The following is a 25,366-nucleotide window of genomic DNA, read 5'->3' as shown; positions in this document are numbered from 1 at the left end:
GGGAAGGATCCCCAAATCCCTTCTCACCCTGTCCTCTCCCAGCTGCAAGACATTCCTCCTCTTCCTATCACTTCTTCCTGATGAGCTGATGTTGAGATGCTTCCATGAAAGCTGAGGAAGGGGAGCTGGGGCTGTCACACTGAAGGGTTGGACGGCTGCTCTGCCTCAGAATGAGGTTTGGGGACATATTTCCAATGCATCATTTCTAAAAAAAAAACCAAAAAACAACCAAACCCGAATTTATCTTGAGCAGAAAAGCAAATGTGTTTGTCCTGACCTGACACTGTTTTTTTAAAGTGTCAAGTGCTAATGAAATTCCTCAGCCTTGAGCAGTTCTAGGCATTCAATGCTGATTTTTAAAATATGGGGATATTTTGCTGCAGATTTTAAGGCAGCCTCGAAATGATGAATGTTCGCGAGTGCGAGAGGAAAGAAACTTCCAGATTCAAAGAAGTTCTGACATAATCTCGCATGCAAAGCAGACAGCAAGAGGCTCCTGCTTTAAAGAGGTTTTTTGTAACTCCTTTGAAATTCCTTTAGCAGACGTAAGGCCAACGCTGCACTTTCATCATGCAAATTTGCTGATTTTAATATTTTGGGCTCAGGGAGGCAACAAAGCAAAAGGATTTTTTTATTCTTTTAGGCTATAGGATGAAATTTGGAATGGAAATGTGTCCACAAGGCTCGAGCAGTTCCCCCTCAGATTACTCTGCTTTTTGTGAAGCTTTAAAGGCTTTTTCTGCAGGAGGAGGGTTTGGAAAAGGAGCTGTGGGTCAGCACAGGGCATCTCCCTGTGACATCAAATCTGGGCTGGGATAAAGACCAAAACTCCAGTGGCTTTTGCAGAGCATGGAAGCTCATTACATTATGAAATAATTGAGGTAATAAAGGTAAATAATAATAAATAACAGGAATGAGATTAAATGAAAAAGAAATATTAAATGAAGTGAAAAAAATAAATGATCAGGTAAAAAAAGAAATGAAAAGGAAATAAGGAAATTAAATAAAAAAATAAAAATAAAATTAAATAAAGTATAAACTGAGGAAATAAAAGGAATTAAAAAACTGAAAGAGCAAAAGGAAATTAAAAAGAGAAACAGCAAAAAAGAAATAAAATAAAAGAAAGAATACAATGAGATTAAATATTAAGCAATAGTAAAAAGGAGATAAAAATAAAATAGACTAAAATAAAAATAAAATAGACAAAAGTAAAATAAAAATAAAACAAGTTTTAAAAAATAAAATAGACTAAAATAGACTAAAATAGACTAAAATAGACTAAAATAATAAATAAATAAAATAAAATAATATTAAAATAAAATAGAATGAAATGTCATAAAATGTAAAATAAAATAAATTAAATAAAATGAAATAAAATACTAGAAAATATAAAATGAAATGAAAAAATAAAATAAAGAAAATAAAAATTATTAAAATAGAATAGAATAAAAAGAAATAAAAATGAAATAAAATGAAAAAATAAAATGAAAAATAAAAAATAAAAAATAAAAAATGAAAAATGAAAAATAAATAAAATAAAATGAAAATAAAAAATAAAAAAATAATTAAAAATAATTAAAAAATAATAAAATAAAATAAAATAAAATAAAATAAAATAAAATAATAAAATAAAATAAAATAAAATAAAATAAAATAAAATAAAATAAAATAAAATAAAATAAAATAAAATACAGTAAGTAGAAGTCATTGGGAGCCGGAGGCAGGAGCCCGAGCCCCGCGGGTCCCGCCCCGCTCCGGGCCGTGCCCGCCCCTCCGCGGCCCGGGGTGGGGGGAGCGGGCCCGGGGGGGCTCGGGGTGTCCATGGCGGGTCCCGCCCCCGGCTCCCCCCGGCTCCTCCCGCGGGTCCCCCCGGGCCGGTGCCGCCCCCCGCTCCCGCCCCCGCCCCGCGGGCGGCCCTGGCGCGGAGCCGCTGCCGGTGCCGGTCCCGCCGGGCCGGTCTGTGCGGCGGCTGCCGGCGCTGCTGGGCGAGGTCAGGGAAAGTCCATGTGAGGAGCGGCTGGAATCACTTCCTGCCGCCGCCCGGCCCCGCCGCGTCAGGCCCAGGGCAGCCTCGGGGGCCGGCGCCCCGCAGGTGAGCGCAGCCCCGGGACCCCGGCCCGGCCCCGAGCCCCGGCCCGGCCCCGGGAGCGGCCCCGGCAGCGCCCGGGACAGCGCCGAGCCCGCATCGCCCCCGGGCCGGGCCGGGCCGGGCCGGGCTGGGCTGGGCTGGGCTGGGCTGGGCTGGGCTGAGGGGACGCGCACATCGCGCCCTTCACCCACAGCCCGGGGGTCCCGGGGGTCCCGGGGGGGTCCGGGGAGGGGGGACCCGGCGGGGCTGTGACCCCCGTGGGAAGCGGGGTCCGGGGGCTCGGGCAGTTCCTGCGGCACGGGGGGAGCGGGGCTGAGCCCGCCGGGGGGCGGCGGGGCTGAGGGCGCGCTCAGGGGAGAAATGCGGGCGCAGGCTCCGACTTGGGCTGCCGGGGGAGGGAAACGCTGCGGAAAGGGAGAGATTGAAATCCAAAACCCGGCCGAACGCTGACATTGGGGGTTGGGGATGGACCTGCGAGCCGTGGGGTGGCGGGGGCTCACGGGGGTCCCCCGGGACCCGGCGGGGACCCCCTGGCGCTGCAGGAGCCGGGGACAGGAGTTGGGTTCGGCTGCGGGAGCCTGCGCTCCCCTGCCCGCCGCAGCCTGCTGTAGTTACAGCGCTCAAGGACTTCTCCAAACATCTTCCCTGCCCTAGGAAAATCCAACGCCAGCGGTACATCGCGTGCTGCTCCGCCGGCAAAGTGCAGGATCACTTCCAGCCAAGTCTCCATTACCCGCCGGCTCATTAATTTGAATATTCCCTTCTTTTTTTTTTTTTTTTTCTTTTTTTTTTCTTTTTTCCCCCTCTCTCCCCTCTCCTTTCCGGAGGCATTTGCGAGGCTTGTGGGCAGCTTGATGTGCTCGCTGCCTGCCAAGTGTTTGCCTCTCGCTCTGCGTAATTGAGGGGCTGGCGTGCCGGCTCACCTTCTCCAGCTGAAATATTAAACAGCAGGAGAAGCTGGGATCGGTAAACAAACCAGGATGATTGCTGCTGCTGCTGCTCCGTGGGGACACTGCCATGGGGTCCTCAGGAGAACCGGGGCTGCTCCAAAGTGCAGCATCCCAGCTCGCCTCATCCCAAATTTCCTGCTGGATTCACAGCCTGCTCTGAAATTCTGAAAGCTTTTAACTCAAAAGAGCAAAGCTGAGCTCTTCCTTGTGAGCTGACTTGCTGTGGTTTGCCCAGCTGAGAACAGCAAGGCTGTGACCTCAGGGTGAGGATGATGGAGGTGATAATGCTTGGATTTGAAGTGGCAAGTATAAAAAAAATTCGGGGTCTCATCTTCTTCCTTCTGAGAGTAAATGTCCTTCTGTGGTTATGACTGCTGTGTTTTGGGGTTTTTCCTCCTGCAGAGGCCTTTTAATTAAGGCTTCACTGGGTAAAAGCTGTCCTTTTGGGACACTGCAGGGTTGGGAAGGATTTCTGAAACTTAAAATCTGTCAAAAAAAACCCTCCCAAGGCAGCTGGAATTGCAGAGAGCAGAATAAAGCCAGGCATCAGGGCAGGAGCAGGGGGTCCCAGGGGGGGCAGAGATGTGGTCTGAGTGTTGCTTGGGCTGTGGCTGTGCAGGGCAGTGGTCCCAAAACATTGTCCAGGGCTCCCCAAGCTTTTCCCAGAGCCCCGCTTTGTTCTAAGAGATGGATGCTATTAGCTAAGATGTGTGTGTTGATGCTGGATCATTTTGGAAGTGATATTTTTGGAGCCCTCTGGCAATATAAAAGCCTTTTAGCTCCCCCAGCCATGACTGTGCTTTCCTGAGGGAGCCTGCTGGAACTGGAGGCAGATTTTGGCTCCTCTCGGCCGGTGCCAGTGACAGGGCAGCGTCCCCACGCTCGGGGGGACACGGAGCATCCTCGCTGCTTGTAAGTCCAGGAAAGAAAAATCCCTTCTCCTTGAACTTGAGCCTGGCTGGAGCATCCAGGTGAGTCCCTCTGGACTGGGCTTTGGCTCAGATCCCAGCTGGAGGTGTCAGGAGGAGCGAGGCCACTCTGCAGCATTGCTGGCCAGGGAAGAAACACCAGCAGAGCTCCTGCCAGAGCCTGATCCACCCGGGGAGCTCTGGGCTGGCTCGGGAGAAACCTCCAGACTGCGCTTTCCCGGCTGGGGACACAACCCAGCTCACCTTGGAATGGAAATATTTATTTCAGGCTGTCCTGTAGCACAGCCCGTGGTCCCTGCCCCTGCAGGGATGGGATCAGAGCTGGCCCTGCTGGCACAGCAGCACTGGGGTGACGTGGATTGGGGACAAACATCATGGAACAACCTGGGAAACAGTGCTGGGACTCGGCTCCTGCTTTGCTCTGTGTTTAAAAATATTCAAGCCTGACAAAATGGGGTTAGAAGGAGGATTCAAGCCATGGCTTTGAATTTTTCCAGGTTTTCTGAGCCAGCAGCTTTTCAGGTGGGGAAATAGGGTGGGATGTGCTGGGCAGAAGGGAACTGCTCCGAGACAGTTCCAGGGATGCTGAGGAGCAGGGGGGGCTGCACTTGAGTGGTTTCTTTCCCCTTCTTTTCTAACCTGTCTTTGAGTTTACTTGAATGTAATGAAAGAAATAAAACCCAGGCATTCAGCTGGAGGAAATTAAAGGGAATTGTGAGTTCCCTGCCATACCTAATGGCCAGAGCGAGCATCGAGCATCGTATCTTGCTGCAATTAGGCTTCAAATCGAGCTGAGCCTGTGTTTGGCATCCAAAGAGAGCTTCCCAGCCCATTTATTCCTCAAGCAGGGAAGTGGCAGCGGATCCCATAGCCCTCAGCACCCACTGGGATGGGCACACCTACAGGAGGGCGTGTGGGGTTTTTTTGTTTTATTAAATCGAGCCTGTGGAGCAATTGAGAAATAGGTGAAGCGTGCTTAAAAGAGGGTGAGGCTGTTGGTTTTCTCTACCTGACTTTATTTGCGGAGTGACAGGAATTTTGACAGGCTTTGTGTCTTTTTTAGCAAATCAAGTGTCATGCCAGGTTTGCCTGTGGATGAGATCATTTGCAAAATATGTTTCCCAGCTTGCTTCAGGCATAATTCATTGTGTCAACTGCAATTGCTCATTTGCTAGGAACTGTGATTCATTAGTGGTTTATTTTTTGTTGGGGTTTTTGGTTTTGTTTTTTTTTTTTTAAGTTCAATTTGTTTTTAAGCAAATGTTTGGAGGCAGAACAGGAATCTGAAAAAAGAAAAAAAAAATAAATAAAGTAAATCTTAACATTCTTTGTAGCCACAAATTCTGCTGTGAAGGGAAAACTTGCTAAAATGCCATGTTCCGGGGGAGGGAGAGGCAATCCCAGGCGAGCTCCCCGGGCAGGATTGCGCTCGGGTTTGTCATGTGGTTACTCCTAAATGGGGACGGAGGTAATAAAAATCGGACTGCTGGGACAGAGGATGGAAGCAGCGTGTGGAGCTTCCTCCTTCTCCCAGCCTGGGGAAGGATCCCGGGGATTTGGGCTGGGTTGAGCAGGAGGGATGGAGGATGCTGCTGGGACAGGAGTGATGGGAGCAGTTCTTTGGTGCGGTGACCAAGACCCCCCGAAAGCTGCGGGCTCAGTGGGATAAAATGAAGATGAATAGCCCTTGGCACAGGTTTTGTGCTGTGTGTGTTCCCGGGGCTGCTCGCAGCCGGCACAGTTTGGCCTCAGGCTTTTCAGAGCTCCTCACGTCAGACTTTTCACAGAATTTTGCGTGTCGAGTGCATTTTTTTGGTGCTGCGTTTCCTATGAAGACAAATATTTCAGTGCATTTTTTTCCCCTAGGTGGGTGGATGGGAGGGGGCAGGAATCGCAGCCACAAACTACCCTGCTCTAGCAAACCAGCCTGTGTGAGCTGAATAAATTGATACACTTTCCACCAAAAGATTGATTTTATTTTTTTTTTCATAAAACTTCAAAGTGATTATGAAATGTACATTTAAGCATAAGTAACTTGACAGGTTAGTTTGTTTTTTTTTCCCCTGTGCAACAGTTCTCTATAAAGCACTCTTAAAATGTTTTTTTTTTCTTTTTTTTTTCTTGAGTATTTGCACATTATTTCTGGTTTTTAACCGATAAAAGATTTTTACAAGCCAGAAAAAAATTGGGAAAGGGGGAGAGAGAGCACAGGAACGTGGGGAGTCTGCTGACTTCTGGCGCGCCGGCGCCGTGCCCAGGCCCTGCCAGTTTGCAGCGGAGCCCAGTGCCAGGAGCCAAGGGCAGCAGAGCGTGAGCAGAGGGAGGTGGCTCCATCAGAGTGACCATATATAGTCACTGGGACCAGATTAAACACTTCACCTCCCCGGTGTCATCCCCACGGCCATAAAGCCATTAGCAGCATCTATTCATCATTCATTAAAACAGCAGGAGAAAATTCCTCTTTTTCCCCAGCCCGCAGCATCTCCTTGGTGGCTCCTGTGGACGCATCAGCTGGGGGAGAGCAGGCAGGTGTTTTCCATCCCTGGGGGGGGCTGGGGCTGCAATCCAAGGATTGGAACCCCCAAGGAGCTGTGGGTTCAGTGGGGCTGAGGCTGAGCTGGAGAAGGGTCCTGCCTGCGGGTGCCGGCGCTGGCTGCGCTCCACACGCGCGTTCCTGCCGTGGTATCCACTGGGAAGAAGCATATGGCAGCCTGGGATATATATATACATTTTGTGTGGGGGGACATGTTTTACATGCCAGTTCTCCCTGTCATAGGACAAACATTTACTCTTGGATTATATGAAGCATTAGGGAAGCAGGAGAGAACATCAATCCTTGCAGGGAGGCTGTAGGAGACGCTGGGCAGTGGTGACACGGCAAAAGGGGTGATAATGTTTTTGCCCTCCTGAGCTTTATGGGGTTGTGCTCCACAGTTTTAATGTGAGACATAAATTCTCGTGGTGTGCCATGCAGAAGGCAATGGCCAGGTGCCCAAAGGAGATGGGCAGTGAGGGTTTATACATTTGAATGTGGATGAAAGGATTTGATTTCCAAGGGAATTGGCAGATGGGGCTTGCTGGGAGATTTCCAGTGGGATGCATGAGCCTGGCTGCCCTGTGGGAGTACAGACCCCTCCTGGCACAGGCACTGCTCCATGGCTGAGATCCTGTGGGGTGCAATTCCCCCAAGCAGGAGGAACCTCTCTCCATAGGTGCCCCTTCACTGGAAACCTGCCCCAGCACCACCCCAGCTGCACCAACCTTGAAGGACTAAACCTGAGTGGATAATCTGCATTTTGGCTGTTCTGTTCTGGCTGGAATCACATCCTCATGACAGACTTGGGGATTATGATTTCCTAATGGGCATAAGGAGGCTTTGAGTCCCTCTGACTGGATCTTTTCCCTTCTAAGAAGTTCTGATGGACTGGGAAGGAAAACTTTGTGGGTTTTGCATCACCCTTGCAGCTGCAGCTTGGCCTCAGGGCAGGTGACAGAACCATCTCTCACTCATGTCTACAAACCAAAGTTGTTTAAAACGTCATCTGTCTGCTCCCCAATTATCTGCTCCTTCTGTGCCTCCGTTTATCCATGCTAACATCATCAATACATGCCCATGCTTAATGAAACATTATTGCCTAGGTTTAATTGTCTTCTAATTAAGTAAAATAAAATTTTGCACGGTGGTTGCAACAGCATTTTTCCTGTCTGGGAATTCTGCTGTGCCTGAGGTACCTGAGCCCAGGGAGTGGTGACAACCACAGTGGTGCCATTCTATGGAGAAGGGGATGGACAGCAGCAGCAGCCTCCTCCCCTGAACCTGCTGCTCCTCTCTGTCACCCTGGTTAAATTAGATTAATTGCCAGCAGCTTTTTGTTTTTTGGATAAACCTCTGCATTTGGTAAAGCTGCTGGGGTTGTTGCTTCAGCACATCCCCCCTGTAAGACACAACGTGGGGTCATGCTGAACACCTGGGTAAAGGTGCTCTTGTTCCAAGACAGGGCATGCAAGTGTAGGGTGGATTTTTGACTCTTGTCTGAGCACAGTTTCTACTCTTAATGCATCATTAACATGCTTTTCTGCATTTCATTCAGCTCCCATTACAGCACTCAGTTCCGTCTGTTAATTTTGGTATGTTGATATTTTTGTTGTCAGCAGTTTTTTTGGTTTTTTTCTTTTTTGAAGCATATAAAAACCATTAGTGTGAAAGAAGATTAAAAAGATACATTACAATTAAAATGTTAATGAAATCGGCATCGTACAACTTTTGAAACCATTTAGGCATTAATCTTTCTTGGTCTCATGTCCATTAACTCGGGCGATTCTTATTCCACACTGACCCCTGCTGAGAGAGTCGTGCTATAATTGGATTTTAAGAACTGGGGGGAAGAAAAGGAGGGAGAGAGAGAAGCCTTGGATAAAAAGGGGGAGTTGGGAAGGTTGCCTTCACCTCCTGCGTGGTGTCCACAGAAATGAACCCGAGAGAAGCGAGCCCTGTTGCTCCATCACTCTGCAGTGTGTGTTCTCCCCAGGTGATGCCTGGGAATGTGGGAATGCCGGGGTCAGAGGCTGGGGCAGAGCCCTGGGAAGCTCCTCCTGGGCTCCTCCTGGGCTCTGTGACCTTGGGCAGGACACGAGCACCGGGCTCTGCTCCGCTTGATCCCGGTGTAACGTGAGCAGGGCCGGAGCGGGATGGTGAGAAGCCTTTTTAGGGCTCTGGGAGGAAGGGAATGGGAGAGCAGCAAGGAATCGTTTGTCATTATTGCTTCAGCTTTCCCCAGTTCCTCCAAAATAGTATTTCTGCATTTTATCTGTCTGGGTTTGTTTTTTTTTTCTAAGAGGCTCTTTTTCAGCTTACACAATATTTGAATTGGGACCAGCCCCCCTCCCCAGGCGAAAGAGGATTGACTAATTCACAGGCTGTGTAGTGAATCCAACATCAGGACTTCTTGACTCACCACACAGCTCCCAGGATCCGTGCCATGGCTGCATCAGGGCCATGGGCTGTGCTCAGCTGCTCCAGCCTGCCCAAGGTTCCAGCCCATCCAGAACACTCTGTGCTGGTCAGCCTGAGCCTTACACACTCCTGGACACCTCCAGAGCTTTGCCTGTGCTGCCCAAGAACTTTACACCTCCTGTGGGATGTTGGATAAATTGGGAAGGGCAGGTCCTTTAGGGAAGAACAGTGTCCTTGCAGCATGGGGACAGGCTCTGGGGTTTTGGGAGGGTGGGTGTGCTGCTGTCCAGGCAGTGATGCTCCTCAGGACTGACTGAGCTGGAAGTCAAGGGATGAGCCCATCCCACTGAGGGAGGAGTGGAGTACCAGCCCAGCTTGTGTTTATGCTGCAAGCATGAATTTTTATTTATATATATTTTTTTAAAAAATAAAAAAGCTGAATATACCCATGGAAGCCGCAGAGCTGCCGACTCGTGGGGCGTTCCAAGGCGGGCAGGAGAGCAGGGATGGATGGTGCTGGGCTGGCCAGGGAGCCCACTGGAGCTGAAACATCTGCAGGGCTCGGGAGAAGACGCTGGCAGTTTCCTGGGGCTGGGTTCATGGCGTGGGAAGTGAGCCGTGAAGCACAGAGCGTGCTGCTGGCACCGCATCACAGGGACGCAGGCGTCGCGCAGCCCGGGACGTGCAAGTGCTTCCTTGGAGCTCTGGAGAGCCTCTGCACACGCAGCAGAGCCTGGGGTTTCATTGTTTTACTCCCTTTTCATGTGGGGGAAAAAAAATATAATTATTTATAGTGGTGGTGTTTTGTGTCGAGGCATCGCGTGAATTTATAACCTGAGAGAACTGGGGGATCCAGAATTCCCAAATAATGGCAGGAATGGGGGAGACCTTGCCAGAGTGAGACCCAGCCATGTCCCAGCTCAGCTGAGATGAACTAGGGGTGTGTTCTGGTTTGTGCCTTTGGGTGAAGCCAGCAGCATTTGTGCCAGTCAAGTTAAATGTCCTTAGGGGAAGGGAAAGTTCTAAGCCCCGGAAAAGGGAGCAGGGAAAAGCAACCCTGCACATTCCCAGTGAATTTTTTTGGCCCAGCACACAGGTGGGGTTTCTAGCAGGGTGAATTTCTGTGCAGCAGGCTGAGTGAGAAGCACACCAGAATCAATATCTCAGTAGTCCAATAAAGCCTGTGGGGATTTCATTTCAGCTCATTGCAAGTGATCTAATAACTGGCCTTTCAGACGACTGCTGGGTGTTTGGTTTCTTTGTGCAACTGTAGAAATGTAGATTGAGCCCAGGGTACTTGCAGAGCTTTGTTTTGGCAGTGGGAACCTCCATCCCTAGGTTTGCTCTGGGGTCAGGCAGTGTCACCAGATTGGGGGTTTGGCTCTGGGTGGTTTTCAGATCCACTGCTGGATTCTAATTCCAGCTTGCAGCGCTGATTTAGTGTCCAGCACACCTCTGCATTGCCTTGGGAGCCAGTGGGAGCTCAGCAGAGCAGCTGGAGGTACCCGAGCCACGGGGTACCTTCATGAATATTTCTGCAATCAACTTTAGGAAGTTTCCTCATTTACCTTCCCTTTAAGATCCCAAACTGGCTGTTGCCTTGTTTGTGAGTGCCTTAGGAGAGGTGTATCCTGCAGTAGTTGCTGACTAATCTGTATTTGGCAGGAGAAATGATGCAGGAGGGAGGACTTAACTCTTTGCAGGGCAACAGAAGGGCAGCACAACTTGGAGGGGGTGGAGAAACCAAGAGAACCTGCAGCCTGTGTGTGTGTCTGCTCCAGGCTGTCACTCCAGCACAGCTTGGCAGAGCATTGAGCTTAATTTTTTTGCTTGACCATCATCAAAACACAGAGAACTCCAGTGGCACATTGGTGATGTCTGCAGGGCAAAGTGTTGCAAGTGATTTTAAACAAAAATATTCCAGTGGCTTTTACTTCTTGTCTAAAAGGTTCTACCAAGTGACAGTCATGGTTTCTTGGTTCTCTTTCACACTTCCCAAGTGGCATTTCCCTCCCCAAAATCCTTGAAGCACCGTAGGTGCAGTTCAATTGCAGTGTATTTATGAGGCATCACAAGTGCTGGCCCCACCGGAGCCGTGCTCCTGCAGCCTCCCCTGGCTGTGCCTCAGGGATTTGTGCTGTTTGGGTGCTTTGATGTCCACTCCCCACCCTGCAGCCTTCTCCTGACCTCTCCTGCGTGCCTCAGGAATGTTGTATAAGACCCAAGGTGCAGCATTAGCAATGGAAATACTTGGTTCAGGCGGATCCCGTGCCCTGGTGCCCGCCCCGGCGCACGTGCCGCCTGTTTGCTGGGACCTGGGAGAAGTTTTTCCTCCTGGTTTCCAGGTGACAGGAGGTGGGTTGGGAGCTTAGGAATTGTGTCTGGTGGTGCCACACACCAGTATGGATGGATATGCCAGTTTAGGGGGGAAAAAGGAGATAGATTTGCTGGCAGTTTTTGAAGAAAAACCCAACTTCCCGATGCTTGCAAACCCGTTTGAGGCAGCCTGGGATGAGGTGTAGCAAGGAGCTGCTTGGAACTTGCTTCAAAAGGTATGAAAAGGGGAGATGGGGTGGGGTGAAGGATTGTTCTCCTGCCCATCGCTGGATGTAGTTGGACTAATTCTCCAAGTTACCAAAAGTTGTTGAGGGGAGGAGCAATCTCATGAGTCTGGAGTGGTTTCATACCCAGGGCAGTGCTTGAGCTGCCTCAGCGAGCTCAGACTGACATCCCAGAGGCTCTTTTCTCCTTGCCTTGGCTTCTCAGATCTGGTATTTGAATTTTAGTCTTCATTTTGTAGGTGGGACAAGAACCACCCACCGTGCAGGCTGAATGCTGCCCTGTTGTCAGTGACACAGGCGTGGGTGACAGCGGCTGCACGGTGCGTGCTGCCCACGCTGCTCCTGAGCCTGCCGTGGGCTCTGGGGACCTTCAGGGACACACTCTGCTGTTGGCACTGCCCTTGGGAGCACAGCCCACCCCGTGGGTCCTGCTCCATCCCAAATCTGAGTTACATCCTTTGTACCACTGGTCCTGAAGTGTCTTTGCTCCTCGTACCACTCCCGATTCCATCTCCTCCTGCAGGGGCTGTCCCGGGAGCCTCCCTCTGTTCCTCGGAGTTCAGGGAAGGTTGGCTCAGGTTTAAACCACTTGGCTGTGGCTGTTAAGTCTTAGTGACATATTAAGTATTTAATATCCAAGTGCATTAGCTTCCCACCCACATCCCCCTTCGGAGATGGGCTGAGGGAAATCGCCGGCGCCCACATCTAATAGGATGCTGCCCGGCAGAGTTGTACAAATGGCTTCCTCCTGGACCTCTGCTTTTATGTTTAGTTCCTGACCTAATTAGCCATGAGCAATGGCATGAGTGGAGATCTCGTGGCTGCATCCAGCACCTCCTCCCTCACAGAGATTTCGGGAAGATCCCTGGCTGCTGGAAGACACACCTGCCCTGCTGGGGCTGTGGCAGCGGCGTCACAGCCTGAATTCCCGGTGCTCCATGTGTGAGCCAGCTGGGCCAAAGCAGCAATCAGCCAGCTAAACCAGTGTCCCCTGCACCTGGTGGCAGGCAGGGCATGCCCTGGTGCTGCCACCACCTCTGCCTGGTGGCAGTGTGAGACGGGAGAATCCTCCTGAATCACCGCAGGTCCGTCTGATTGTGTTGCAGCTTCATTTCTGGGCCCTTGCTTAACCCGTGCAGAACATCAGAGGCTCTTGTGAAATGTAATGTGCTGGAGCAGCAGCACAGGAAAAAGCTCTGCCTTCTGTGAAGCCAGACTGTTGCAGCGTAATTTGTTTTGTAAGATTTTGAAAGGCAGTGTTGCAATCTGTAACAGTAGAATAGTGGGAAGATGGTCAGGTGGTTCTTGGGACTTCAACAGACAGATTTCATGTCTGTGTGTTTTTGCAACACCTTTCTATAAAGGGAAACATAATTTAAAATATGATTACTTAGTGTTGTAACAGTCTTCTCAAACGTTTTTGCATTATGCAGAGATCATTATCAGAGGCTGATATTAACTTGCAAAGAATATTATGCAAATCATTCTCCTGTTCTTCTAAAAAGAAATTTCCTTCATAATGCAAAGCGTGACAAAAAAAATTGTGCAGAGGCTTTTGGCAAAATTACATTCAGAAGATGTAACAGTTTTTCTGCTTACTAGCACAATCCGTTTCTGCCTTTTGACTGGATTTGCTCAACTCAAGCTGATAAAGGCTGAATTTTAAAACCAGGGCTGGGGTTGGGGGGAGTGTGTTGTACCTCATGGGTTCAGGGATGGTCAGGGAGGGTTTTTGTGCTTAGATCATTGTTTCAAATCCATCCTGATGGTGATCACAGGCTCTGATATTCTCAGCTGTTCGGTGCTCTCTGAAATGATGTGGTGGTGCCTCGTATTCCGTAGGGTGGGGATGCTCAGCATCACCCTCTGCACCAGCAGCAGTTCCAAGGAGCAGGACTGGGATAGATTTCACAGGGACAGCTCCCCAGGTGTCCAGTATCACCAGTTTCAGCCTCTGGGTCACTGGGACCAGTCAGAGCAGCCTGAGCAGGGGCACTGCAGGGGTGGTGAGAGGTTGGTCCAGACCCCGGTGGTGGGATGGGTGGTCCTGCCCCATGCAGCCTTCACAGGCTCACAGGATCACTGAGCTTGGAAAAACCCTCTGGGATCATCGAGTCCAGCCTGTCACCCATCCCCACCTTGTCCCCAGCCCAGAGCCCTGAGTGCCATGTCCAAGCCTTCCTTGGACACCTCCAGGGATGGGCACTCCCTGGGCAGCCCCTTCCAATGGAGAAATTCCTGCTGCTGTCCAACCTGAACCTCCCCTGGCAGAGCTCGAGGCTGTTTCCTCTTGTCCTGTTCCCTGGGAGCAGAGCCTGACCCGCCCTGGCTGCTCTGTCCTGTCAGGGAGCTTGTGGAGAGCAGTTAAATCTTCCCTGAGCCTCCTTTTCTCCAGCCTTGGCATCTTCCTTGTGTTTCTCCAAGAACCAGCACGTTCCTGGAGGTAATCCTGGCCCGGCTGAAGCCATTGAGGATTTTGCCACTGACTTCATCCCTCCTCCATGTGTTTTGTGTGTGTGTTACAAACTGGTTGTATCAGTTCAGAGCTGTGCCTTTCTCACCAGACTGCGCTGAAATCGAGGGCATTGTTCTACAGGTATTGGCTGTTCTGCTCTTGTTATGGATTGATTGACAAAAATAGAGCTTGATAAATATTGTAAATTACTAAAATACCTGCAAGCTGTGCATCACAGTTGGCTTTGGAGAGGCCCATTTGATGTAGAACCCCGTTTTCCAGGCACTTAACATCATTTTGAGAAAACGAGGTCCTGAATTTTTTTAGGCATTTCTCAATACAAATGTGATTGACAAAAGTCAGTAATATTCAGACATGTAGATTGAATTACAGCGACAGGCGGAGTTTTCACTAACACTGGAAATTTTCAGGCTCTCTTTTTTGTGTCTGGTTAGATAAATCAATATTTAAAAATCAACCCAAATTAGATAAATAAGCTGGAAGTCATAGTTAGCATTCGTCAAGCAACTTAGGCTGGATGTTCCGGCGCTGCCTGACTCCACCTCTAGCTGCAGGGTTTCCCTGTTATGAACGGGTGAATACTAATCCTTGTTTATTCCCTGCTGCAGGGAAATGGATTTATCCGGAGTTTTCTGCCTTGAAAAGGAGCCCTGGGTGCGCTGGGGCGCCCTGGGGCGGGTGCGATGTGAGCTGAGTTCCACCCTTCACACCTTCCACCAACACCAAATCCTTTATTTCCGTCACACAGAGAACTTTGGACACCCCGAAAGCTGCCCCAGGGTGTGGTTGTGACGTGAAAATCAGAGCAGTGAGGGGTTACATGAGTTTGCTCTGCCCTCTGTGTCCCTGGCATCTCCTGGGGTCAGGGTGGCAGCTGCTGGTTCAGCCCGGGGATCTGGAACCCACTGGGTCAATTATGGGGAAAGACTGACTTTTTATTTTTAAAGCATTGCAAGGAAGGCTGAATCAAAGCAGGGAGGTGTTTTATTCTAAACAGTGTGGCGGAAAGGAATCTTTTTATCTTCTGGGTTTCTTTGTTTCTGGAATGTTTTGTAGCACGGACTTGTAGCAGAGCGGTGTTAAGCACATTCCTGCAAATCTCTTTCTGGTAGCCTCTGGAAAAGGGTGATACTGCCAAAATAATATCAAATATTTAGCTCCAATTTTTTTTTTTTTTTTTTTTTTTTTTTTTTTGCTTCAAAGGATGCCTCTTTATGACTGTTTTTCTTCTTGTTTTTGTTGTATTTCTTAGAGGAGCATTTGCAGTGTTCATTGAGCTCCTTCCAGTGAAGCTGTGGGTTCCCCATCCCTGGAAATGTCCAAGGCCAGGTTGGACAGGGCTTGGAGCAACCTGGGATAGAGGAAGGTGTCCCTGCCCATGGCAGGGGTGGCACTGGATGGGCTTTAAGGTCCCTTCCAACCCAAACTACTCCAGGATTCTGTGATTCCCTTTGTTTTCCCCCTTTTCCCAATTAACCTCATTTTAGGCTGTGAGCATCAGCAGTGCCTTTTACCCTCTGCTGCCCTTCTGCAGGTTTTACATCCCCACCTGCCTCACTCCAGCCGTGTTCTCACCCCCAGGCATTAATAAAACCAAAGCAGAGCCTGGCGTGATCATCCCCTGCCTCCGTCTGCTGCAGGGAAACTCTTCCCAACAGAGTGAAAATTGCAAGTGGTTATGGAAATTATGGGGCAGGGAAGAAATAGCATTCCAAGCTGGTTTAATTTGTGAGTGGATGTCCTGGAAATAAGTTACAGCAATGCATAGCACAGGTTGTTCTAACGTGGATGACGGGCTCGCCCTTGTGTGAGCGTGATGCTGCCTCACGATGTGGGAGCAGATATTATAACCTTGAAGAATCTTGTAGGACATAAAAGTTTTAATTAAAAATCCAGCTTGGTTGAGTGTATTTTGGTTTAGTATGAATGTCTTCATTTCTTTTGAAAAAAGAATTAAATGAAACCCTTAGTATTCCTTTTTTTTTTTTTTTTTGATTCCTGCATATTTATTCTTGAAGTTGAAGCATTAGAAAATAATTGAGTAAAACAAAATCCACAAGGCTTCAAATTACCTCTAGCTTAATGTTTTATTTAAAAGGTTTGCTAACTGACATTCTTTATAATGAATTAGGTCACGCGGCTCCGAAGAGTGTTGTCGGTTTTCTTTTTTACATTTAAATTTGAGGCTGCTTCCCTTGAAACTTGGGCTCTGCTGCCAGAGCCGTGCATGGCTGTGACTCCCCAGCTCAGGGAATCTCACTCTAATTATTCTCAATCACACCAGTGCAAATGAATATATCCATGTTTGGAGGATCGAAGCGGTGTTGTCATGGCAATCTCCGTAAGGTCATGAGGAACTCGTGGATATTGTTCACTGCCTCTCCTGGGAGGCTTCTCCTACCTTTGCAAGACTCTGGCTTTGGGGAGTGGAGGCACGATCTTCTCGGGCTTTGGTTGGAAGATCTGCTCTTTCCTGCTGGGGGTTTGGGTGAAGGTGGTGAGGGGCTGGTGGCTCACTGCTCGTCCTGCTCTGGGCGCCACATCCCAAGTTAGGCTGAGGACCAGGCTTATCCTGGGGACCAACCTTACCTTGGGGACCAAACTTATCCTGGGGACTAAGCTTATCCTGGTGACCAGGCTTATCCTGGGGATGAACCTTACCCTGGGGACCAGGCTTACCCTGGGGACCAGGCTTACCCTAGAGACCAAGCTTACCCTGGGGACCAAGCTTACCCTGGGGACGAACCTTACCCTGGAGACCAGGCTTACCCTGGAGACCAGGCTTACCCTAGAGACCAAGCTTATCCTGGAGACCAGGCTTATCCTTAATGGGGGGATCCTTCTAAATCTCAGGGGCAGCAGAAGGGTTCTTGTGTTGGTGTTAATGGGGCTCAGTGTGCTGGGATGAGCTTTGGCCTGGGTTTTGTTGGGAGAGCTTTGCTTGTATGCAACTTAAAAAAAACAACAGACCCAAACCCCAAATAATAACAAGCCCCAAAACAACAATAAAATACCCAACTTTTTTTTTTTTTAAGGCCATGTTGGATGGAGCAACCTGGTCTAGTGGAAGATTCCCTGCCCACGGCAGCTCTGATGATTTTACAAATATCTGGTGTGGAAGGACAAAGGAATTCACTGAAATTGGAATTCACTAAAATTGGTGTTTTGCAAGTCTTGGTTGAGGAGATCCGTGTAGTTGTGGTTTTATGGTTTTGTATTTCTAAATTCTTTTAGTTTTAAAGAAAAAAACACAAAAGAAAACATAACCAAAAAATAAATGTTATTGATAGAAAGCCATCAAAGCATTTTAATTTGCAGCTAAATGCATGTTTAAACTGTAATTATTTTGCTAACCCAAGACATACATACATATATGTGTATAAATATGTATATACACATACACACCCTTATCTCTGTGTGCCTTCAGACAGCTCTAGCATGTCCCTGTGCCAGTTTTTTTTCATGCAGGTGGCTTGGTCTGAAAACTCTGACATTATTTAACGATTGATACCGATATTCTATAAAACCACTGAAAACTAAACCAAAATCTTACACTTTATTGGCTGTAGAGGAGCCGTGGCTGTGCCTGCAGGCTGTCAGGTGAGTCTCTTGCATTATTTGTCTTATCTGCACTTAATTACTTCTGGTTGCTGAGTCTTTGGAGATGTTGAGCCTCTGTGATCTTGTCCTCTCACACCCAGCGTGTTCTCACGCAGCAGGGGCAGAAAACAGGTTTTCACGGGGTTTTTCACCTGCCAGGTGTGCCCTGTTGGCCCATCCCTGCAGGGCCTGGCTTGCAGAGCCCCTGCCCTGCCTGGGTGTGCCCCTGGCCACACAGGACACCCAGGCTGGTTCCTCATCTGCCACTTGTCTGCCCACCGTGCCTCTGTCCTCACCTGGCTTTCTCTAGAACTTGTCCCACAGGTTGGATTAAAGGGCTCTAAATTGGAGTTTTAGGTGGGTAGAGTTGAGGTGTAGAGATGAGTTGGTGTTGAAACCCTCAAGAAAACACTGAGCAAGTGGAATTTACAATGGAAGACCTGTTTGCATTTAAAAATCATTCCAGTTGACCCTCTGGCCCACGGGCTTTCTCACGGACTGTGGGATATCCATGAACACTTCCAGGTGTCCAGTTCCTCTGAGGAACTTACTCTGATCCATTCTGCCTTGCCCACCCAACACCTGGAGCAGTGGCCAGCGAGCTGTGAGGGGAAAAATGTGTCTGATGAGGTTAAAAAAGGCACAGGGGAGCCTTTAATGCCGGGAAAACAATTAACTGCAGCTTCTGCAGTATTTAACAGGGCTTCAAACCCCTCTGATTATCCCTGGCGTCGGCTTTTGTCGATCGTTTGGTTGACTAACATGTCCCTTTCAGCTTTGGTGACAATAAAATGTGAGTAAGCAGAAAACTCAGATTTCTGAACGATGGCTTGTGGCAATTTCCTAATTTCCTGAGTGAGCAAAGGCTTCTTGTCGTTTCATTCCCGTGCCAGAAAGACTATTTGCTCATACAAAGTTCTTCATTGTAATAGGAAAAAATCAATTTGATTACTTTCATGTCAGCATGCATGTCTAATGGCTTAGAAGTTATTGCAGCCATAAAATATACAGTATCATTTCTCTCTCACTCTGAAATTTGACAGGATTAATATAGTCAGCATGAAATCTTAGTCATAAAGTCGACCATAAGTGATGGTAAAATTAGCTGCTGAAATCGTCTGCTTATGGAAAGCATCTTCTGTTTTTCCTTCAGGGAAAAAATATCAAGGGGCTGGCGTGTGGATGGGAAGGAAGTGTTTGCTGTGATGGGAAGATGTCCATTTTCCTTCTTGCTCCAGGATCTGTCCCCCACAGCCCCAGGTGTGGCTCCACCAGCCGTTCATCGCTGCTGGGAGCTGCTGGTGGGGCTGGGCTCCAGCACAGCCCTGCAGGTCATTCCCTGGGTGAGAGGCAGTGAAGATCCCTGCAGGGCCTGGGAAGCATCATCCCCTGCCAAGGCTGGGTTTGGGGATGGAAATCAGGGCTTGTGGTGTGTCCATTGGGCTTTGTTCCCTGGTGGCAGGCGTGGAGCGTGCTGCTCTAATTCATCTCATGCACAGCGAGCCTTGTGGTGGTTGAAAGCTGTTTTTCCTCCTTGGTTAGTGAGGCTGGAGGGAGGAGAGGTGCAGCTGGGGTAGGTTTCACCCATGGACTTCAGTGGGTGCTCCTCCTCCTGGTGCCACCAGTGTGGTCACCCGCTGTCCTCCCCGCACAGTGCCCTTGGGAGGTGGCTGAGCACCTTCAGGGGGCACAGAAGGGAGCTCTGAGCTGAGATTGAGAGAGCTCTGTTGAAGTTGGGTTTGTTTCTGTGTGCCCACTCTGGGATGGCCAGGGCAGCCTCTCCTTCCTGCTCACCCATCTCCAAACCTGCCCTTGGAAGTGGAGAGGAAGTGCTGGCTTAGGCAGATGTGTGATCCTGCTCCAGCCCAGCCTCTGAACTCCTTCTTAAGGCTTTTATTTCATGATGTCTCATTTCAGCTGCATTGGGTAAGGTGCCCATGCTGCTTTTTCTGCTTATGAAGCTGATTACAGAAAGAATTAAGGAGCTTGGTATCTTTAATAGCAGTGAGCTGCTATCTTTAACATCAACTTTAAAATTAAACCAAGGAAAGGCATCATCTTGCTTATGGACATTAATTGTCCATTCCAGAAGGTTCCAGAGCTGGGTTTTATTGCCAGCCTGCTTGGCTTTGCAAGGGGAAATTTCTCCTGTTCCTTGAGCAAAGACACAAAGTTTTACTCCTCCAGGAGGAATCAGGAGTCCCTCACGTTGCATCCGGATGTTCCAGCTTGGCTGGAAGCTGTGTCCTGCTGGTTTCACATGTTCTGCCTGCCTTTCACCATGGTGAAAAGTTAATATCTGGTCATTGGTTTTGGCTGCATCTCCAAGGCAACTTCATTCAGAGGCTTCTCTGGGTTGATACCAATCCGGACATGCCTGGGTGAGTAACTCCAGCTCCTGTTACATCCCAGAGGAGCTGTTAACTCCTTCAGCCCAGGTAGGGAATGCAGCAGGGAATGGGCACAGAGCAGGTGGATGCCATAAAAACCCAGCAAATCTGACCTGCTCTGTTTTGGTTTCCTCACCTTTTCAGTGTGGAGAGGGCAAAGAGCTCGTCGTTGTTTAAGATTCTTCTCGGTGCAGAAAGGTCTCAGACTGAGTTTGTTTCTCCTGGAATTATTATGCTTCATTATCCTGTGGTTTGGGCAGAACATTGCCTTCAGGATCTGCACTTACTGCAGAATTTCATTTGGGAAGAAGGAGCTTGGCTGCAAACTGCAGCCTCTGAAACGCAGGAAAAATGGAATTTTGCATTTCATGCAAAACCAAGGGAGGGTTTTCCTCTGAGGGGCAGGTGATGAGGTGGCACCACCGTGTTCCCAAGGGTGTTCAGGATCCACGAGCCCTGTGAGATGGAGGTTACACATGGAGATGTCCTGGTGCCTCACTGATGTGCCTGTTTCTGTGTGAGTTCTCCAGATCCAGATTCACAGCCCCCAGAGACTGCTTCAATTCTCACCAAAAGATGTAGGAAGGAGGAAAATGAGCCAAACTCTGGGCTTTTTGCTGTTTGTTTCTCTCACAGCAGTGCAGGGAGGTGCTGTTCCAGGAGGTGATGATTTGTCCTTAAAATGCACAGCACTCGCTGGGATGGATCCTGGAGCAGCAGTTCCCAGGAAAGCATCCATCTCCAGGAAGGAATGGGACTGGGAGAGAGGCAGAACAAATCCAGCTCAAACCAGCACCAAGCAAAGCTTGGCTTGACTTTGCTGGGCATTGTAAAACCATGGGATGGTTTGGTTTGGAAGAGACCTTAAACCCCAACCCTGTTCCAAGGGCAGGGAACCTTCCACAGGACCAGGATGCTGGGATGTGCCCTCTTCCATTGTGCATTTGGGTGCCTGTGGCCACTCTGGATGTCGTGGTGCTCTTTGGAGGCCCTGGAGGTGATTTGACAGGAGGGGACAGGTAGGAAAAGCTCCCTGGGTTTCACTGGCCCCATCCCTGCCCTCCCAGGTGGGGCATCACAGGAATCAGGGGTCAAGCTGGCTCTGGGGGTGGCTGAGATATCCAAACCTGAGACCCTGTTCATTTTTTAATGCATTTTGGGAGATCTGTTTCGCTCAGGTGGGGAATGAAACACTCTGGGAGGATGAACCTGCTGTGACTCTGCTGCCTGTGCAGTGGGACAGGGAGGAAGAGTTAATTAGGCCTGGGACAGATTATCCCAAGGATCTGGGGTGCAGCTTGGGTCCCCTAAAACCTGCCTGGCCCACCTCCCTGCTCCAGATGCTGCTCTCCCTTCCTAGGGAGGAAAACCTGCTCTCGGACTCTTACAGAGCTGCTATAACTCTCAAATTTTAATAATAGATTACCATTAGTATCAGCTTTATATAATGCACAGCTCATTATTGCTTACTCAGAATAATTTTGCAGCCTCCTTATAGAACCTTGGAACTTTATTTGCTGAGTATAAAATATGCAGAAATGCATGAATAGTTTTAAGACTTGGTACCCTAAACTAATACAGTGTGCTGCTTTTTTTTCCCCTGCACCATGATTGAAGTCAAATTAACATATTTACCTTCAGTGCTCCCAGGAGTAGCATTAAAAAATTCAAGAGGTGATTCAGAATAGTCTCCGATTTACTGTGTTTAAAGCTGGATTTCATTTCTCAGTAGAACCATGCAAACACTTGACTCCCTTTCAGCTTTCCAGCCTCTTTGCTCCCTGTGCAGGTCCTTGGACTTATCAACAGATGGGAGCAGTATTATTACCACTGTGTTCCCAAAAGGAAGGTTTTTATTTTATTTTATTGGTTTTTCAGTGGGATGGTGGAGAAAGCAGGGGCAGAGAGTAAGGGAGGAAATGAGTTCTAACAAATGGTGCAGAAGTGTAGCTGCTGTTTTAATCTGGAGTAAGGAGAAGGATACTGTGTGGTTTGTGTCTTTCCTAGGGCAAATCATGGAGCCTAATTTTGGCTTGATGTTCCCATTTTCCCAGGAAAGAAAAAAAAGCTGTGTAAAGGCCAGGAAATGGAAATTGTTACTTTATTGCCCAGTAGTGTGTTTATTCTTACAAATGACACCTGTGCCATCCTGCTGTGCTTTGATTTATCCCTGCAGCTATAAGGTGCAGCTCCTGTAGCTCCAAGGATTTCAGACCCCACAACAGTCTGGCTTCAGGGATGCAAATCCTCCTCCAAAGCCCCCCAGGCTGCTCCACCATCATCTCTGTCATTAAAACATGTAAGTGCTCCAGGAAAACCTTTGAACTTTACACTTTTCCTGCCCCAGGGAATAAATATCCCAGGGAGAGGGTCTGTGAGAGGAGGCTTGGTCCAGTCAGTACCCTCTGAGCAGGACAAATCTGCCTGTTAATTCTCTTTACCATGCACTAGAGATGCTGCAGTGGGTTTTTTCCGTGCCTGCTGCTAGATTAGGAAGTTGTTTCAGCAGATGTTGTTTCCTAAGAAAATGGGTTAATGCTTGGTGGTTAGAACGGTGTGGCAAAAAAGCTTATTTGTGTGAGGCTTTGGCTAATTGCCTTGCAAGAGTTACAGAGCGTTGCAGCAAATTTCCTGGATTTCGCAATTGCCACGGTTCTGGTTTAACTGGCCAGAAAGATTTGCAAAAATACACAAATAAGTGGAAATATAGAGGCAAAAATCACTGTCTGGCTTGCTGCAAAAAGCTGGAGAGCCTTGTGAAGAGGTCTCCAGGTCTGAGCAAGTGGCTGAGGCTTGGGACCAAGTGGATCTCAGGGTTTTATAGAATTCCAGGAAGATTTTTATTGGAAGAGACCTTAAAGTTCATCCCATTCCATCCCCTGCCATGGCAGGGACACGTTCCACTGTCCCAGGTTGCTCCAAGCCCTGTCCAACCTGTTCTTGGACAATTCCAGGGATGGGACAGGGCTGCTGCCCACTGCTGCCTCAGCTCATGGTCCCAGCAGCACTGAAGGAGCTGGGAGCTGCTCTGAGCTGGGAACACAGGGAGGAGTTTCCATCTGAAGGCAGGGATTCAGTAAAATGGGCCAGGAAAATGCAAATCAAGTGTTGCTGTTTCTAAGGGTATCACCATGAAACGACTTTCACTGCATCAAAAAGCACGACAGCGATGAACTGGTGGGGCTGGGAGGGACCTGGGGGCTCTCCTGGGAGCACTGGGATGCTTCAGGCCATCTTTCAGCCACTCCTGCCATCCTGTGCCATGGATAAAATCTGTCTGGGCCAGAATTCCCAGAGCCACGTGCCAGGCACAGCTCCGGGCCGGGGGCTCGGGCATCGGCCAGCGCCGCTTAAATCACTGATTCCATTCTGTCTGAGCAGCAGCAGCAGCAGAAACCAGCAATAAATGCACTTGGCTCCATAAACTTGGTGCTTAAATATTTTCCCAGGCAGGGAGAAAAAAAAAAACCACCAACATTTGCTTTCCATGCAAAACATATAAATCTTGGAAAAGTTCCCGAAGTTGTGTGTTTAGCTGTTCATATCTGTGTGTTTGTAGGAGAAAAGTGGTTATTCCCTTGCATAATTATTTTCCTTTTTCAAAAGGAAGCTGGAATGTTTGTGAGGAAGACATTTTAAGCCAGAGGTGGGGATGAAGGAGAGTGAGGTTGGATGGGGAAAGGAAGCACCTTCCCTTCATTCCCTCCCTGCCAGGGCTAACCACAAATGCTGCTTTGACTTGCTGTGTTTTGGGGCTGTTTCTGCTTGTCTGATGAGTTTTAGTGAAACATTGATCTGGTTGTTGGTTTCTTTTTAAGAAAGATCTGTTAGTGGAGTTTATTTAAAGTCTTTATGTGGTTAAAATCATGGGTGCTGCATAAAACACAGCTCTTCCCAAAGCCCCACTGCAGGTGGATGCTCCTTTATTTCCTGCTCACCCCATGAGAGACCCCACTGTAATTATTCAGAGAGATGCAGAGATAGATTTATTTTTGTATAAAATCACTGTTTCTCAGGAAATCCCTGAGGAGAGGCTGTGGGGACCCTTCACTGGGGCTGGGCTGAGGCACTGGCAGTGCCCTGTCCTCTCCTGGGGTACAGGAGGGGGTCTGTGCTCACTGTCCTGCCTGCAGCAAGTTGGAAATCCTCCAGCACACTGACCCTTCATGAGCACAATGAACACACAGCTGGACAGAGGCTGGGAGATAAACCCACCCAAATCTCCTCTACAGGGGGGAAAAATCCCAATAACCATCCTCCAGCTTCTCCCCACAGCACCCTGTGCCTCACACTCATTGCAGTCCCCGTTCCAGAGCTGGAAATGTTTAATTTATTTGTGTTCTCCTAACACCTTTCTGTTTCATAACAGGAATCACTCCCGGGTTTGGCCGGGAGGCAGCGGAGCTGCTGCTCTCCCTGTAATCCAGGAGTGAATCAAAGCAACTTTTTACAAAACAAGATTCTCTCTCACTGTTGCAAAAGAGCTTTGGGGAAATCTGGTTTTTGTGGTTAAGGATCTTACTCTTGATGCACAAGGAAAATTATGTGTAGCTTTTATTTGGCCCAAAGGATTCTTACAACATTATCCGTATTTCCTTTAATTTGTGGGATTTCTAGTAAATGGGCTTAAAAATAGGTCTGGGCAAGATGCCAGGGTACATACGAAGAGCAGAAAAGCTTTGCAGGCTGTGAGCTGCTCGCTTTCACTTCTCCCTGGGCACGGGCCGGGGCACGGGGCAGTTGCTCACCTTTCAGGGTTAAATTTAATGACGTCTCTGGAATTCTTTGGAAGTCGATATGGCAGAAAAAAAAGATCTTTTAACCCTTTTTTAGAACTGATGCAATGTGGTTGCTGAGCTGGACTGGAATCTGGAAAGGGACAGGGTGAGCTGCAGGGGAGGGCAAGAATTGAGGGGGGGATGCAAGGGGAACTCTGGACCCATTCACTGATGGGATTTATTCACCTTGGAAAACCAGCAGCTTTCCTACAAGTAGGAGCAGAATGTGGCAGTGATAATATTGGCTTTTTGTCTTCTTTCCACTTTGCATTCTCTCTCAGAAGTCTCTTTAAGCCTTTTGTTAAGTGGGAGAAGTCTCAGGAGGGAGAGGCGATGGCTCGGAGCCGGGGTGGCCAGCGGGTGCCCGGCTCACTGGTGATATTCAGCTGATTCCTTCAAAATTACTCCAGGTTTGAGTGACTTAAAAATGCCTTTTTCCCTGGGGACAACCTTCCATTAAGATGTGGTGGGTTTCTACAGCTGGAGCCCCAGTGGGAAAGGGAAGGTAAGTGAGAAAAGATCCACATCTTCCAGCCTTCCTCACTCCCAGGGCACCTCCTGCCTTCCCAAAGAGTGGGAGTTTTGTCCTGCTTTCATAAAATTCAGTTCATTTTATTTTAAGTCAATCTTTGGGCATGA

General features: G+C 48.6%; 1 protein-coding gene across 1 annotated transcript in view; it reads left to right on the top strand.

Moving 5' to 3' along the window:
• The first annotated feature begins 1,913 nt into the window (after positions 1 to 1,913).
• NACC2 (NACC family member 2) overlaps positions 1,914 to 25,366 on the top strand; it is a 53,610-nt gene continuing 30,157 nt past the window's right edge. The window contains exon 1 of the mRNA XM_058853654.1: positions 1,914 to 2,092. The gene's annotated coding sequence lies outside the window, so the exon portion shown is untranslated. The remainder of the gene's footprint in view (positions 2,093 to 25,366) is intronic.

This window comes from Poecile atricapillus, chromosome 20, assembly GCF_030490865.1.
Source record: "Poecile atricapillus isolate bPoeAtr1 chromosome 20, bPoeAtr1.hap1, whole genome shotgun sequence".
In the NCBI taxonomy this organism is placed as follows: domain Eukaryota; kingdom Metazoa; phylum Chordata; class Aves; order Passeriformes; family Paridae; genus Poecile; species Poecile atricapillus.
Note: the sequence above shows the minus strand (reverse complement) of the source record. Positions and strands in the feature narration are given on the sequence as shown.